We start from the raw sequence: 14,501 nt of genomic DNA, 5'->3' as shown, positions 1-14,501 counted from the left end.
GGGCAGGGATATATAATAATTACATATAAAGTAAAATCTTTTCAAAGCAGCTTATTGGTAAAGGCATAGTATTTGAGTGGTACAAAACTTCTATCCCAATATCTGAATTTTCCTTAATTAATGCAGTTTTTCTTATTTGTTTAAGGATACCATACACCGACTAGTGTACAAATCTTAAATATCCAGATAAATCTTCCCAAGGAAACATATCTAAGTAACCAGATCCATACCTTAAGAAACAGAAGTTGCTCAGTATATCAGAGTCTTCCTCTCCCTAGTACCCTCTTCCAATCAATATTCCCAACAGTGAAACCCACAATCCTGTTTTCCAACACGGAAGATTAGGTTTTTCTGTTTTGAAGTGTATATTAATGGAATGATACAGATGGACTCTTTACTGACTTTTTTCACTCAACACTATAATTGGGATATTTACCCATGTTGCATATAGCTGTAGTATTTTTTCCCTATTTTAATTACTATATAGTATTCCATTGTGGGACTCTACCAATATTTATTTGTTCTTGATGGTTTGCAAATATTATTATGAACATTCTTGTTCATATTTTTGGTATACACATTCTTGTTGCATTTTCCTTGAATCCAACCTAAGGGTTAAATTACTAGATAATATAATATGCATGGGTTTAAGACATGCCACCAAATAGTCTTCCAAAGTAGTTATATGATTTGCAATTACACTAGTAGTGCATTTTAATCTCACACTCTCTCCATCACTTAGTATTTTATATAATTTTCACTTTAGTCATCTTGGTGTGTATCATGCTATAGTTATAATTTATATTTTCCTGTTGACTAATAAAGTTAAGTAACTTTTCATGTTCATTGGTCATTTGAATAACCTTTTTATGAGTGAGGTGCCTGTTTATATTTTTTGCTTATTTTTCTATGCATTGACTGTCTTTTTAAAATGATTTGAAAGAGAGGATGTGTCTTTGTGTTAGTCTTTGTGTGTGGGTGTGTGTACATGTATGTTGTGTATTTACATATATGTACATAGACGTATATATCCTTTATTTGTATTTCAAATATCTTCCCTGACTCTTCTACTTGTTATGGTTTCTTAAGGGTGTCTTGATATTCATAGTCTTAATGTAGTCCAATTCATCATTATTTCTTTTATGATAAGAATTTATATCATATATAAGAAATATTTGCTTACTACCAGGTCATTAACATGTTCCATTTTTTACTAAAATATATATTTTTTACCTTTTATATGTAAATCTACAATCCATTTGTATAAGACTCCAGATACATTTTACTTTCAGAGAGATACCCAGTTGACTGTGTACAATTTACTAAAAACAAGTCCTTTCCTCACTGTACTATAGCCAGGTTTGTTAAAAATCAGTTGTTTATATATATGTGGGTTTCCTTCTGGACTCTATTTCATTCTGTAAGTTTATTTTTCTATTCATGCATCATCATCATAGTGTTTTAATTAATATAGCTTAAAAAATAACGAAGAATTTGGTAGTATAACATCTCCATTTTCATTATCCGTGAAGATTGCTTTGTCAATTATTTGCCTTTTGCGTTTCCATATACATTTTAATTCTTCAGTTTCCATTTTTAAAAATGCTATGATCTGTATTGGGATTAAATTTAATGTATTGATCAAGAAGTGTCATGTATACAACACACTCTTTTATTTATGATTTCTTTAATTTACTTTAATAATTTTTTCAGTGTAAAAATAGAGCATAATTTTTGTTAAAATTATTCTTCTATATTTTATCTACCTGGTGTCATTTTAAGTAAAGCCTTCTTTAAATTTTATTTAATAATTTTTGTTGCTGGTACACAGAAATACAATTGATTTTTGTTTTTAACTTTATATTCAGGTGCTTTACTGAAACAATTTATCAATTTTAATGATTTCTCTGTAGATTCTGTCAAGTACTTTTTCTTGCACTATCATGCCATCTATGAATAATAACATTTAATTCTTCCTTTATAAACTTTATATATTTATCTTTAATTCCTACTGTGTTGTCTAGGATATCTAATAAAATATTGATTAAAAATAGCCAGTGGAGCACTCATGTTCTTTTCTGTCTTTTACTCTTGCTTTTAGGTTTGATTATTTTATTCTTTTCAAGCAAAGCAAAGCCATTTTTGAGGCACTGTTGACTGGGACTCCATCACCCTCTCCGTCTATCCATCAAGTAATTCTTAAGATGGAAGCTTTGATCGTTAATTTTCAGCTTATTTTGTAATATGTGTATTTAAATATAATTCACTTGAAAATGTCTTTATCTGTACCCTACAGCTTTTGAAGTGCCCTAGTTTATGATCATTTAATTAAAATGTATAGTTTAATATTCACTGGAATGTTTTATTAGATTTATAACTTAATTTGACTATGACCAGAGACCATATTCTGTCTGGTTTTATTCCTTTAGTGTTCACTGACATTTTCTTTTCTTTTTTTTTTTAATGTTTCCTTATCTTTATTGTTGAGACCATTACAGATGTCCCATTTTTAACTTCACTGATCCCCTCCACCTCACATCCATCCCACCCCCAGGCCCTACCCACACCAATGTCCGTGTCCACAGGCTATGCCCATAAACATACAAAATCCCTGATTAATCTCTCCCCACTCACACCCCCCTCCCTGCCTTCCCTCTGAGATCCCTCAGTCTGTTCCATGCGTCTATGTCTCTGGATCCACTTTGTACATCCGTTTTTTTATTATATTCCATATATAAGTGAGATCATGTGGTACTTATCTTTCTCTGACTGGCTTATTTCACTTAGCATAATACTTTCTAGTTCCCTCCATTCTGTGCTAAAGGATAAAATATCTTTTTTACAGCTGCGTAGTATTCCACGGTGTGAATGTGCCACAGCTTTTTTACCCACTCATCTACTGATGGGCACTTGGGGTGTTTCCAACTCTTAGCTATTGTGAATTGTGCTGCTACAAATACAGGGGTGCATAAGTTCTTTGCAATTGGTGTTTGAGGTTCCTTAGGATATATTTCTAGAAGTGGAATCACTGAGTCAAATAGCAGGTCAGTTTTTAATCTATTGAGGAAACTCCATACTGCTTTCCATAGTGGCTGCACCAGTCTGCATTCCCACCTGCAGTGTTCTAGGGTGCCCTTTTCTCCACACCCTCGCCAGCACTTGTAGTTCATTGACTTGTTGATGGTGGCCATCCTGACAGGTGTGAAGTGATAACAACATTGTGGTTTTAATTTTCACCTCTGATGATTAGGGATATTGAGGATTTTTTCATATGCCTCTTAGCTATTTGTATGTCCTCTTTGGAGAAGTGTCTATTTAGGTCCTTTGCCCATTTTTTAATTGGGCTGTTTGTCTTCCTTTTGTTAAGTTGTATAAGTTCCTTATATATTTTGGATATTAAACCTTTATCAGATGTGTCGTTGGCAAATATGTTCTCCCATACAGTGGGCTCCCATTTCATTTTGTTGATGGTTTCCTTTGCTGTGCAGAAGCTTTTTGTTTTGATGCAGTCCCATTTGTTTATTTTCTCCTTAGTTTCTCTTGCTTTAGGAGATGAATCAGCAAACATATTGTTATGAGAAATGTCTGAGATTTTACTGCCTATGTTTTCCTCTCAGATTTTTATGGTTTCATGTCTTACATTTAAGTTTTTTATCCATTTTGAATTTACTTTTATGTATGGTGTAAGTTGGTGGTCTAGTTTCATTTTTTTGCATGTATCTGTCCAATTTTTCCAACACCATTTATTGAAAAGACTGCTTTTACTCCATTGTATGTTCTTGCCTCCTTTGTCAAATATTAATTGACCATAATGGCATGGGTCAATTTCTGGGTTCTCTGTTCTGTTCCTCTGATCTGTATGTCTGTTCTTGTGCCAAGTTGTGATCCCTCCAGCTTTGTTCTTTCTCAAAATTGCTGTGGCTATTTGGGGTGTTTTTTGGTTCCAGATAAATTTTCGAAGTGTTTTTTGTAGATCCATGAAATATGCTATTGGTATTTTAATAGGGATTGCATTGAATTTACAGATTGCTTTGGGTAATATGGACATTTTAATGATGTTAATTCTTCCAATCCATGAACATGGTATATTTTTCCATTTGTTTATATCTTCCTCTATTTCTTCTTTCAGTGTCCTTTACTTTTCTTTTACATCTTTGGTTAAGTTTATTCCTAGGTATATTATTTTTTTAGTTGCAATGGTAAATGGAATTTTTTTTTAGTTTCTGTTTCTGAGAGTTCATTATTGGTGTACAAAAATTATATCCATTTCTGAGTGTTAATTTTGTATCCTGCTACCTTTCTGAATTCATTTATTAAATTTAGTAGTTTTTTGGTTAGAGTCTTTTGGATTCTCTATGTACAATATCATAACATCTGCAAATAATAATAGCTTTGTTTCCTCCTTTCCAATTTGGATGCCTTTTATGTTTTCCTCTTGTCTGATCTCTGTGGCTAAGATTTCCAGTACTATGTTGAATAAGAGTATTGCAAGTGGACACCCCTGTCTTGCTCCTGTTATTAGGGAAAATTCTTTTAGTTTTTGCCATTGAGTATGATGTTGGCTGTAGGCTTGTCATATATGGCCTTTATTATGTTGAGATATGATCCCTCTATTCCCACTTTGCTGAGAGTTTTTATAAAAAATGGTTGCTGGATTTTATTGAATGCTTTTAATGCATCTATTGATATGATCATGTGATTTTTATCTTTCACTTTGTTTATAGGATGTATCATGTTTATTGATTTGTAAATATTTTATCAGCCTTACATCCCTGGAATAAATCCTCTTGGTCATGGTGTATGATCTTTTTAATATATTGCTGGATCAGATTTGCTAATATTTTTGTTGAGGATTTTAGCATCTGTGTTCATCAGGGATATTGGCCTGTAATTCTCTTTCTTTGTAGTGTCTTTATCTGGTTTTGGAATTAGGGTAATGCTGTTCTCACAAAAAGAGTTTGGAAGTGTTCCTTCCTCTTGGATTTTTTGAAATAGTTTGAGGAGGGTAGGTGTTAATTCTTCTTTGAATGTTTGATAAAACTGCCCTGTGAAGCCATCCAGGCCAGGGCTTTTGTGTCCTGGGAGCCCTTTGATTACGGTTTCAACTTCATCAGCAGTTATCGGCCTATTTAGACTTTCTGTCTCTTCCTGATTGAGTTTTGAAAGGTTGTATTTTTATAGGAATTTATCCATTTCATTACAATCCTTTGTATTTCTGTTGGGTCAGTTGTTATGTCACATCTTTCATCTCTGATTTTATTTATTTGGGTCCTCTTTGTTTCTTGATGAATCTGGTTAAAAGTTCATCAATCTTGTTTGTCTTTTCAAAGAACCAGCTCTTGGTTTCATTGATCTTTTGTATTTTTTTTTTTAGTCTCTATGTCATTTATTTCTACTCTGATCTTTATTATTTCTTTCCTTCTACTTACTCTGCTCTTTTCTTGTTTTTCTCTTTCTAAGTTTTTCAGTTGTAGGATTAAAGAGCCTATTAGAAGTTTTTCTTGTTTTTTGAGGTACGCTTGTAGTGCTATCAACTTCCCTCTCAGGACTTTCATTGTGTCCCATAGATTTGGAGTTGTTGTGTGTTCCTTTTCGTTTGTTTCCAGGAAGTATTTTATTTCTTTCTTGATCTCTTTGGTAACCCATTCATTGTTTAAAAACATGCTTTTCAGTTTCCATGTGTTTAAATGTCTTTTAGTGTTTTTATTGTAGTTGATTTCTAATTTCATGCCATCGTGATCCAATAAGATGCTTGATATGATTTCTATCTTCTTAAACTTATAGAGACTTGTTCTGTGTCCTAACATGTAGTCTATCTTTGAGAATGTCCCATGTGCACTTGAGAAGAATGTATATTCTGCAGCTTTGGGGTAAAATGTTCTATAAATGTTGATTAAATCCATCTGATCTAGTGTGTCATTTAGGGTCACTGTTTCCTTGTTGATTTTTTGTCTGGAACATCTATCCAGTAAAGTCAGTGGGGGGTGTTAAAGTCCTCGAGTATGACTGTATTGCTGTCGATCTCTCCCTTAAAGTCCTCTAGAAGTTTATTTTATAAATTTAGGTGCTCCTATATAGGGTGCCTATATGTTTATAAGGGTTATATCCTCTTGTTGAATTGATTCCTTTAGTATTATGTAATAACCATTCTTGTCTCTTGCTATGGTCTTAATTTTGAAGTCTATTGTCTAATGTAAGTATTACTACCACAGCTTTTTTTTTTTTTCATTGCATGGAAATTTTTTTTCCATCCCTTCACTCTCATCCTGTACGAGTCTTTTGTTCTGAGGTGGGTCTCTTGTAGACAGCATATATTTGGGTCATGTTTTCTTATCCATTCAGCCACTCTATATCTTTTTATTGGGGTATTTAATACATTTACATTTGTTTATTATTGAAAGATATTTATCTACTGACATTTTGTTTCTTTATAGCTATGTTTCTCATTCTCTTTATTTCTACTTATAATTTAGCAGCAGTCCCTTTAACATTTCCTGTAATGCTGGTTTTGTAGTGATAAAGTCTTTTAACCTTTTTTGGTCTCAGAAGCTCTTTATTTCACCATCCAGCTTGATTGATAATTTTGCTGGATAGAGTAGTCTTGGTTTCAGATTCATGTTTTGCATTACCTTGAATACTTCATGCCATTCCCTTCTGGCCTGTAGAGTTTCTGATGAGAAGTCAGCTGACAGACTTTTGGGAGCTCCTTTATAGGTAACATATTGCTTTGCTCTAGCTTCCTTTAAGATTCTCTCTATGTCTTGGATTATTGATGTTTTAATTATGATGTGTCTGGGTGTGGGCCTCTTTGGATTCTTCTTGCTTGGGACTCAGTGCCTCCAGAACCTGTGTGCCTTTTTCCTTGGGCAGGTTAGGGAAGTTTTCTGCCATTATTTCTTCAAACAGCTTCTCTACCCCCTGCTTACTTTCTACCTCCTCTGGCACACTTATAATATGAATATTGTTACATTTTATACTGTCCCACAGCTCCCTTAGACTGTCCTCCTGTTTTTGGTTTTTTGGTTTTGGGTCTCTGATTGAGTGATTTTTTCCTAATTCACTGATCCGATCCTCAGCTTCGTCTAATCTGCTGTTTATTCCTTCCAATGTATTCTTTATTTCTGCTATGTCATTCTTCATTTCTGATTGGTTATTTTTTATAGTTTCTAAATCTTTTTCCATGCTGTTGAGCATCCTAACAATCAATATTTTGAACTCTATATCTGAGCGATTGCTTATCTCTGTTTCATTTGGCTCTTTTTCTGGAGACTTCTTTTGTTCTTTCATTTGAGGCTTGGTTTTTGGTCTCATTTTGGCTAAGTGTTAGGTAGATCTGCTAGGATTCTCAGTCTTTTTGTAGGGTATCTGGTACAGGCCAATGTCAGATGCAATTTGTGAGCTTCTGGAATCTGTTTCCTCAGCCATAAAATGGGATCATAATCATACTTAGTGACCTGGTACTGTGTGTAAAGCAGCTGACCCAGGGCTTGGTTAGTAGTAAAAGCTGGATAATTTCCTTTTTCCTTCAGTCATCAGTTCCTTTTTAATAAAAAGAAATAGGAGAAAAATATCTAAAGCAGTGCAATGTCCTGAAAAAAATGCCACCTCCTTCGTCTGCTCTTCCTTTCCTGGCCAAGGCACACTCAGGTAGACTAGCATCAGTTTTGAAGAGGAAATGACCCTTCTTGGTCTCCCTGTGGTTTCCACCCTGGCCAGTGTCTCAGAGCAGATAAGCCATGATCTGAATGCTGAGCTGGAATTCCACCTTTGAAAGTGGCTAAACAATAGGAAGATATGCAGCAGTGGCTGTTTTCGGTACAACGGCGCTAGTACAGGCTAGCCAATTCCACTTCCAGGTGTAGCAATGATGCAAATAGCCAGCTGCCTGGATGTAAAGACAGTCACTACCACCAAGACTGGCATGTTGCCAGGAATGGACCCTCCCATTGTCCCCATGATACATCCCCAGGTCGCTATTGCAGCTTCACCTGCCACCTTAGCTGGAGCAACAGCTGTTTCTGAATGGACTGAATATAAAACAGGAGATGGGAAGACATATTATTATAATAATAAAACATTAGAATCAACATGGGAAAAACCCCAAGAACTGAAGGAAAAAAAAATTAGAAGAGAAGATTAAAGATCCAATTAAAGAACCTTCTGAAGAAACTTTGCCAATGGAGATGGAAGAGGAGGATCCTGGAGAAGAGCCGATAAAGGAGATAAAGGAGGAGCCCAAAGAAGAGGAGATGACTGAAGAAGAAAAGGCTGCCAAGAAAGCAAAGCCAGTAGCTACTACCCCTATTCCTGGTACTCTGTGGAGTGTTGTTTGGACTGGTGATGAGCGGGTCTTCTTTTATAACCCTACCACCAGTCTTTCTATGTGGGACCAGCCTGATGATCTCATTGGAGGGGCAGATGTTGACAAAATTATTCAGGAGACCCCTCATAAAAGAGGAATGGAAGAGCTGAGGAAGCTAAGGCACCCAACTCCGACAATGCTGTCCATCCAAAAGTGGCAGTTCTCTATGAGTGCGGTTAAAGAAGAGCAAGAATTAATGGAAGAACTTAAAGAAGATGAACTAGTTAAAGCCAAAAAACGGAAGAGAGATGATAATAAAGACATTGATTCAGACAAAGAAGCTGCAATGGAAGCTGAAATTAAAGCTGCCCAAGAAAGGGCCATTGTCCCTCTGGAGGCCCGAATGAAGCAGTTCAAGGACATGCTGCTAGAGAGAGGGGTGTCTGCATTTTCAACGTGGGAGAAGGAGTTGCACAAGATAGTTTTTGATCCTTGGTACTTACTTCTCAACCCTAAAGAGCGAAAACAGGTATTTGATCAGTACATAAAGACCAGGGCAGAGGAAGCATGCAGGGAAAAGAAAAACAAAATAATGCAAGCCAAGGAAGACTTCAGAAGGATGATGGAGGAAGTAAAATTTAATCCCAGAGCAACTTTTAGTGAATTTGCAGCCAAGCATTCTAAGGATTCAAGATTCAAAGCAATTGAAAAGATGAAAGATCGAGAAGCCTTGTTTAATGAATTTGTGGCAGCGGCAAGGAAGAAAGAGAAAGAAGATTCGAAGACCAGAGGTGAGAAGATTAAATCGGATTTCTTTGAGCTATTGTCTAATCATCACCTGGACAGTCAGTCTTGATGGAGCAAAGTAAAAGACAAAGTGGAAGGCAATCCACGGTACAAAGCAGTGGATAGTTCATCAATGAGAGAGGACCTTTTCAAGCAGTACATTGAAAAAATAGCCAAGAATTTACACTCTGAAAAAGAAAAGGAGCTTGAAAGGCAAGCCTGCATTGAGGTCAGCCTTCGGGAGTGAGAAAGGGAGGTTCAGAAGGCTCGGTCAGAACAAATGAAAGAAATAGATGGTGAGAGAGAGCAGCACAAACGGGAAGAAGCGGTCCAGAACTTCTGAGTACCCTGAGTACCCGTTTGGGGTTATCAACAACCCCAGGCTTGAAGTCTCCACTGCTGGGGGCTGGATGCACTTGGACAGGACTGAGAAGCACACCAAAGCCTGTTTTTTAAGGCCCGGGTCCCAAAAGAGATCATGCAAAGACTCAAAGCACCCTGAGGTCTGCCTCTGCCTGCAGACTGGTTAATCTGATTCTCTTAATGAGCCTCAGGCTATAGAAGCTCTACAGGGTGAGGTGGCTGGTTGTTATCAGTCTCTTAACAAGCTTCAAGCTGTAGAAACTCCTCTGGGCAGGGCTAGAGGCTTTCCAGCAGTGTGGGGCAATTGCTTCTCCCCTCAGGCAAAAGCTGAAAATTTGCCTCCCAAGAAAGATGTCCCCCACAGTCTGGGGGAATGACTCCCCACACAGCTCTCCCCACACAGCTCCAGTCCACTCCCCCTCCGAGGGATCCCAAGGTGAGTGGCTGCTCGTGAAACTTTGTGCATTGGCTCTTTAAGAGGGTGCCTGCAGTTCCAGCTGCCTCTCTCTGGCAGACGGAAACCTGCTGTCTGATGTTCACAGCCAGATGTTATGTGAGCACCTTTCTCAGTTCTGGTGCTCTGGGCTGGAAAGCCCAGCCTGGGGTTTAGGCCCCAGAGTCCTCTGTGGGAACCCCCACAGCTGAGATCTCCCTCTGGACCTTCAGCTGCTGCTGGTGGGAGCCCAGCCAGCCCTCTTACATCTGCACTTCTTACCTGCCTCTATGTGGTCTCCACTTTTCCTCCTTGGTTGTGCGGGTGCTCTCCAGCTAGTCTTCAGTTGGATTTCAGGATGGTTTTCAGGGTGATTTTTCTATGTTTTAGTTGTAAATCCAGATTAGTGCTGAGAGAATGTCAGTGTAGCTTCCACTCAGTCTGCCACCATCTTCAAGTGAGTCCTGACAGTTTCTTTATGACCAATCATTCAGCCTTTGAAAGAAGTAAATCTTGGTATGGCAAGACTCCAAAAAACCCAAATGAAAAGCAATAAATAAAATGTCAAAAATGAGGTTTTTTTAGAAGTAAGAAGTTCCCAAGACTAAGAGATACGCCATACAGTTAAAGGAAAAATTGAAATAGACCCATAATAAAACTCGTATCTGCAGAATTCCTCCCCACTGTATGATGCCCAGTACCACAGTGCTTCTGATGCTTTAGCTAAGATCCAGAGGACATCTTCTCAGGCTGGGCTTTGCCATCTTTAGGTTTAGCCAAAAATCTCAAAACTGAATTTTTGGGATGGACTTGGGGAGGGGGACAGTAAACTGATGAGCATTGCCCACTGGTAGTAAAGATGCTTCTCCTGGGATTTCCTCAAAGTGAAGGTGGCTTGGTTGTTTTAATTCTGAATTCTATTTTCTCCTTTGCTCACTCTGTCCTGGAGAGGAAAAGTGTCTTAGCTAATCAGTAAATTTGAGAGAATGGCTGGCATGTTCTTCTCATCACTGCTCTTCTCCTAGGAGTGTGCCTATGCTCTTCCTTAAGGGATAAATTCTTCCTAACTCTGAGCCTTAGTAACTCTCTTTGGCTAAGACCTGAAGTCATATTTTCCAGCTTGGCCTCTGACAATAATAATGGTAATAATTTGGCTCCATTTTAACCATATATTTTATTTCTTAATGTTATAGAGAAGCTGGGGCAGAAATAGTAGTGTTAGTGGGTCCCCAAAGGACACATATGTGCTTGGGCTGAGAACACTGAAAAGTGAAATAAGTAAAAATTTTAGGTAAATCATACACAAGGAGAGGCTTTTGGCATGGGAAAGACATTTGGTTCTGTTCCTTAAACTTTAGTATGTAGGGAGAGAATTTTTGACCTTGGTGCTTTAATAAGGATTATACTGGACCTATCTTGACCTCTGAAGCCTTGGTAAGGTGCTTTATATCAATCATATGGTAATGGCCTTGAAGGTAACTGCAGATAACGTATGATTTAACCGTACAAGAGTGGTTCTTTTTAAATAAGGTGATAGAAAATTGGGGTAGTCCATCAGAATCGCCTTGGTAAGAGCCAGGAGAGGACCCAAGCCAAAAGGCAACTAAGTGAATGGACTTAGGGAATGCAAAGGGGTCTGCAAGGCAGAGTTTGCAGATACCCGTAGAACTTTCTCCTTTGCCTTAGTAGAGTCAAGGATTCAGTTATAAGCGCAGATACACAAGAGCACCAAAGATAGGATCTCAGCAAAACATGGCTTGAGGCCCTTTCACAGGCCCTGTTTTTCCTGAACTGGAGTAGCGAAGGCCAAGTTCCACACAGAGAAACTTTTAATCACTGGTAGGCAGAACAGGACTAGCTGCTTCTAAACGGCAAAGCAGTTGAGTTTCCTGTGTATGACAAATAAGTTTTAGCAGGACTTAGACAGCAGTAGAACCATGAACCCAAATCTTATTCTGTTCTTAAAGCTATGGATGGAGGTGTAGAAAGGTTAACTTTGGACTCATCTTGTGCTGAACACAAACTCAAGGGATACCCTCCTCCCATGACATCACCTTAAGTTGGCTACTAATTTAGTTAATCAGGGGAAGCATAGATGGATTTCTTCAGATACTCACCTCTCTTCAACATAGCAAGTTTTTTCCCCCCCCAGTTTTATTTTGTATTGGTTTTGGGTGTAAAACTTAGTAGTTAGACAATCGTATACTTTATATAATGTCCCGCTCAATATTTTCAGTACCCCAGCTGATGCCATACATAGTTATTGCAATATTATTGACTGTATTTCTTATGCTTTACTTACTTCCCCCTGGCTATTTCGTAACGACCAACTTGTGCTTTTTAGTCCCTTCACGTTTTTCACCCAGACCCTCAAACCAATCCCCTCTGGCACCCACCAGTTCTCTCTCTGTATCTATGAGCTTGTTTCTCTTTTGTTTATTTTGTTCTTTAGATTTCACATATAAGTAAAATCACATCGTATTTGTCTTTCTCTGACTGACTTATTTCACTGAGCATAATACCCTCTAGGTCTATTCATGCTGTTGTGAATGGTAAGATTTCATTCTATTTTACAGTCAAGTAATATTCCATTGTATATGTGTACCACTACTTCTTGATTCCACTCGTTTATTGATGGGCACTTGGGTAGCTTCCATAGCTTAGCTATTGTAAACAACACTACAATGGACATAAGGGTGTATATGCTTTTTCAAATTAGTGTTTTGGGTTTCTTTAGATAAATCCCCAGAAGTGAAACCACTGGGTTGTAAGGCATATCCATTTTGAATTTTTTGAGGAAACTCCATAATGTTTTCCATAGTGGCTGCACTTATCTACATTCCCACCAATAGTACATGAGGATTTCCTTTTCTCCACATTCTTACCAACACTTGTCATTTGTTGATTTACTGATGATAGCTATTCTGACAGGTCTGAGATAATAGTGCATTGTGGTTTTAATTTGCATTTCTGTGACATTGAACATCTTTTCATATGTCTATTGGCCATCCATATATCCTGTTTGGAGAAGTGTCTATTCAGGTCCTGTGCCAATTTTTCAACTGGATTGTTTTTTTGGTGTTGAGCAGTATGAGTTCTTTATAAATTTTGGATATTAGCCCTTACCAGGTGTATCATTGGTGAATATGTTCTCCCATTGAGTAGGTTGTCTCTCTCTTTTTTTTTTTTTTTATGGTTTCCTTTGCTGTGCAGAAGTTTTTAGTTTGATACAGTTCCATTTGTTTAATTTTTTCTTTTGTTTCCCTTGCCCAAGGAGATATATCAGAAAAAATATTGCTAAGAGAAATATCAGATCCAATATAGCAAATCTTGAGTCAAAACTAACATCTTTCTATGAGTTTGTTCACAGCTGAATTTAATTTACAGGTCTTGGTGCGGTTGTTAATTTTATATGTCAATGTAGCTAGGCAATGGTGTCAGTTGTTTGGTCAAACATTAGTCTAGATGCTGCTGTGAGCATATTGTGTAAATGTAATTAACATGTCTAATTATTTGACTTTTAGTAAAGGAGATTACCTTCTTAATGTGTATGGACCTTTAACAAACCTATATTATTTTATGAAACATATACACATACACATATTTCTGGGTTGATAGAGAAAATATAAAGTTGAAGTCTTAAGTCATGAAATTGTTTACATGTATATATAATGTGTTTATTGTATTATATATTTTTCTCTGTTGAAATGTAGAGTACATATATTAACTTCTTGTATTATCACTCTGAATTATGTATTGATACATAAGTAATTTAATTTTCTACAAATAGCAGTATATCTTATCTATTTTTTCCCCAGTTCCTAACAGAGTAAAGTCACAAACTAAGTATTCACTGAAGTGTTTTTGAATACATTCATGTAAACTGTAATGCTTTACACAAATATAAACTGTAGAAGTGATTATGGGTATTGTTAATATATGTTCTTGATTTAGAATGTAAGACAATTGTTGCTTTTTCTGTTTTGCTAAACCTTGGGATAAAAATATTTTCAAACTTTATATTGATGAGGGTGATAAATGGGTTAACTTATAACTTGCAAGTTGGAAGCTTTATCTCCTAGGTTTATTAATAAGAATTTTAAGATAAGATGATGATACTAATATCCCCCCAAATCTTTCTACTATAAGGGACCTCCAATAGATGGTTATATAGATAGACTGAATTTAGACTAATAATATAGTTTGCCTAGCTATGTCTGTATTGACAGTGAAGAATTCAAATATGCCTTCCCATGTGTGGGTCCATACAGCTTACATAGGAGGGCAACGAAGTCAAAGCACAAAATTTGTTTAATAAGACAGTAGGCCAGCATCTGAGGGGTGAGGTCATTCTTAGTGCTGCAAGGGAGCTATCATTCAGATTTCCCTCTATCCCCATCACTTGGAGTTTCCCAATGCTGCAGTGGATAAAACTGAGAAGGCTTTTTCTTCTTGCTTTCACCCATCAATATACTGCATAAGGAGACTGGCAATATTGATAACTTCAGGAGTTGTGACTTTTAGATGGATACATTATCTGGTTGCTTGCAAGGGCACTGGGAACAGAGGAGATGCATCTTCATGAACTGGGACAGAAGGGACGAAATGAGAGGCCAC

General features: G+C 37.0%; 1 pseudogene across 1 annotated transcript; it reads left to right on the top strand.

The window, feature by feature from the left end:
- The first annotated feature begins 7,864 nt into the window (after positions 1-7,864).
- LOC308563524 (transcription elongation regulator 1 pseudogene) lies at positions 7,865-9,353 on the top strand (annotated as a pseudogene). Its single transcript has one exon. The product of its transcript is annotated as a transcription elongation regulator 1 pseudogene (transcript).
- The last annotated feature ends 5,148 nt before the right edge of the window (positions 9,354-14,501 follow it).

Source organism: Miniopterus schreibersii, assembly GCF_964146895.1.
Source record: "Miniopterus schreibersii genome assembly, chromosome: 1".
NCBI lineage: Eukaryota > Metazoa > Chordata > Mammalia > Chiroptera > Miniopteridae > Miniopterus > Miniopterus schreibersii.
This window is presented reverse-complemented; position numbering and strand designations above follow the sequence as displayed.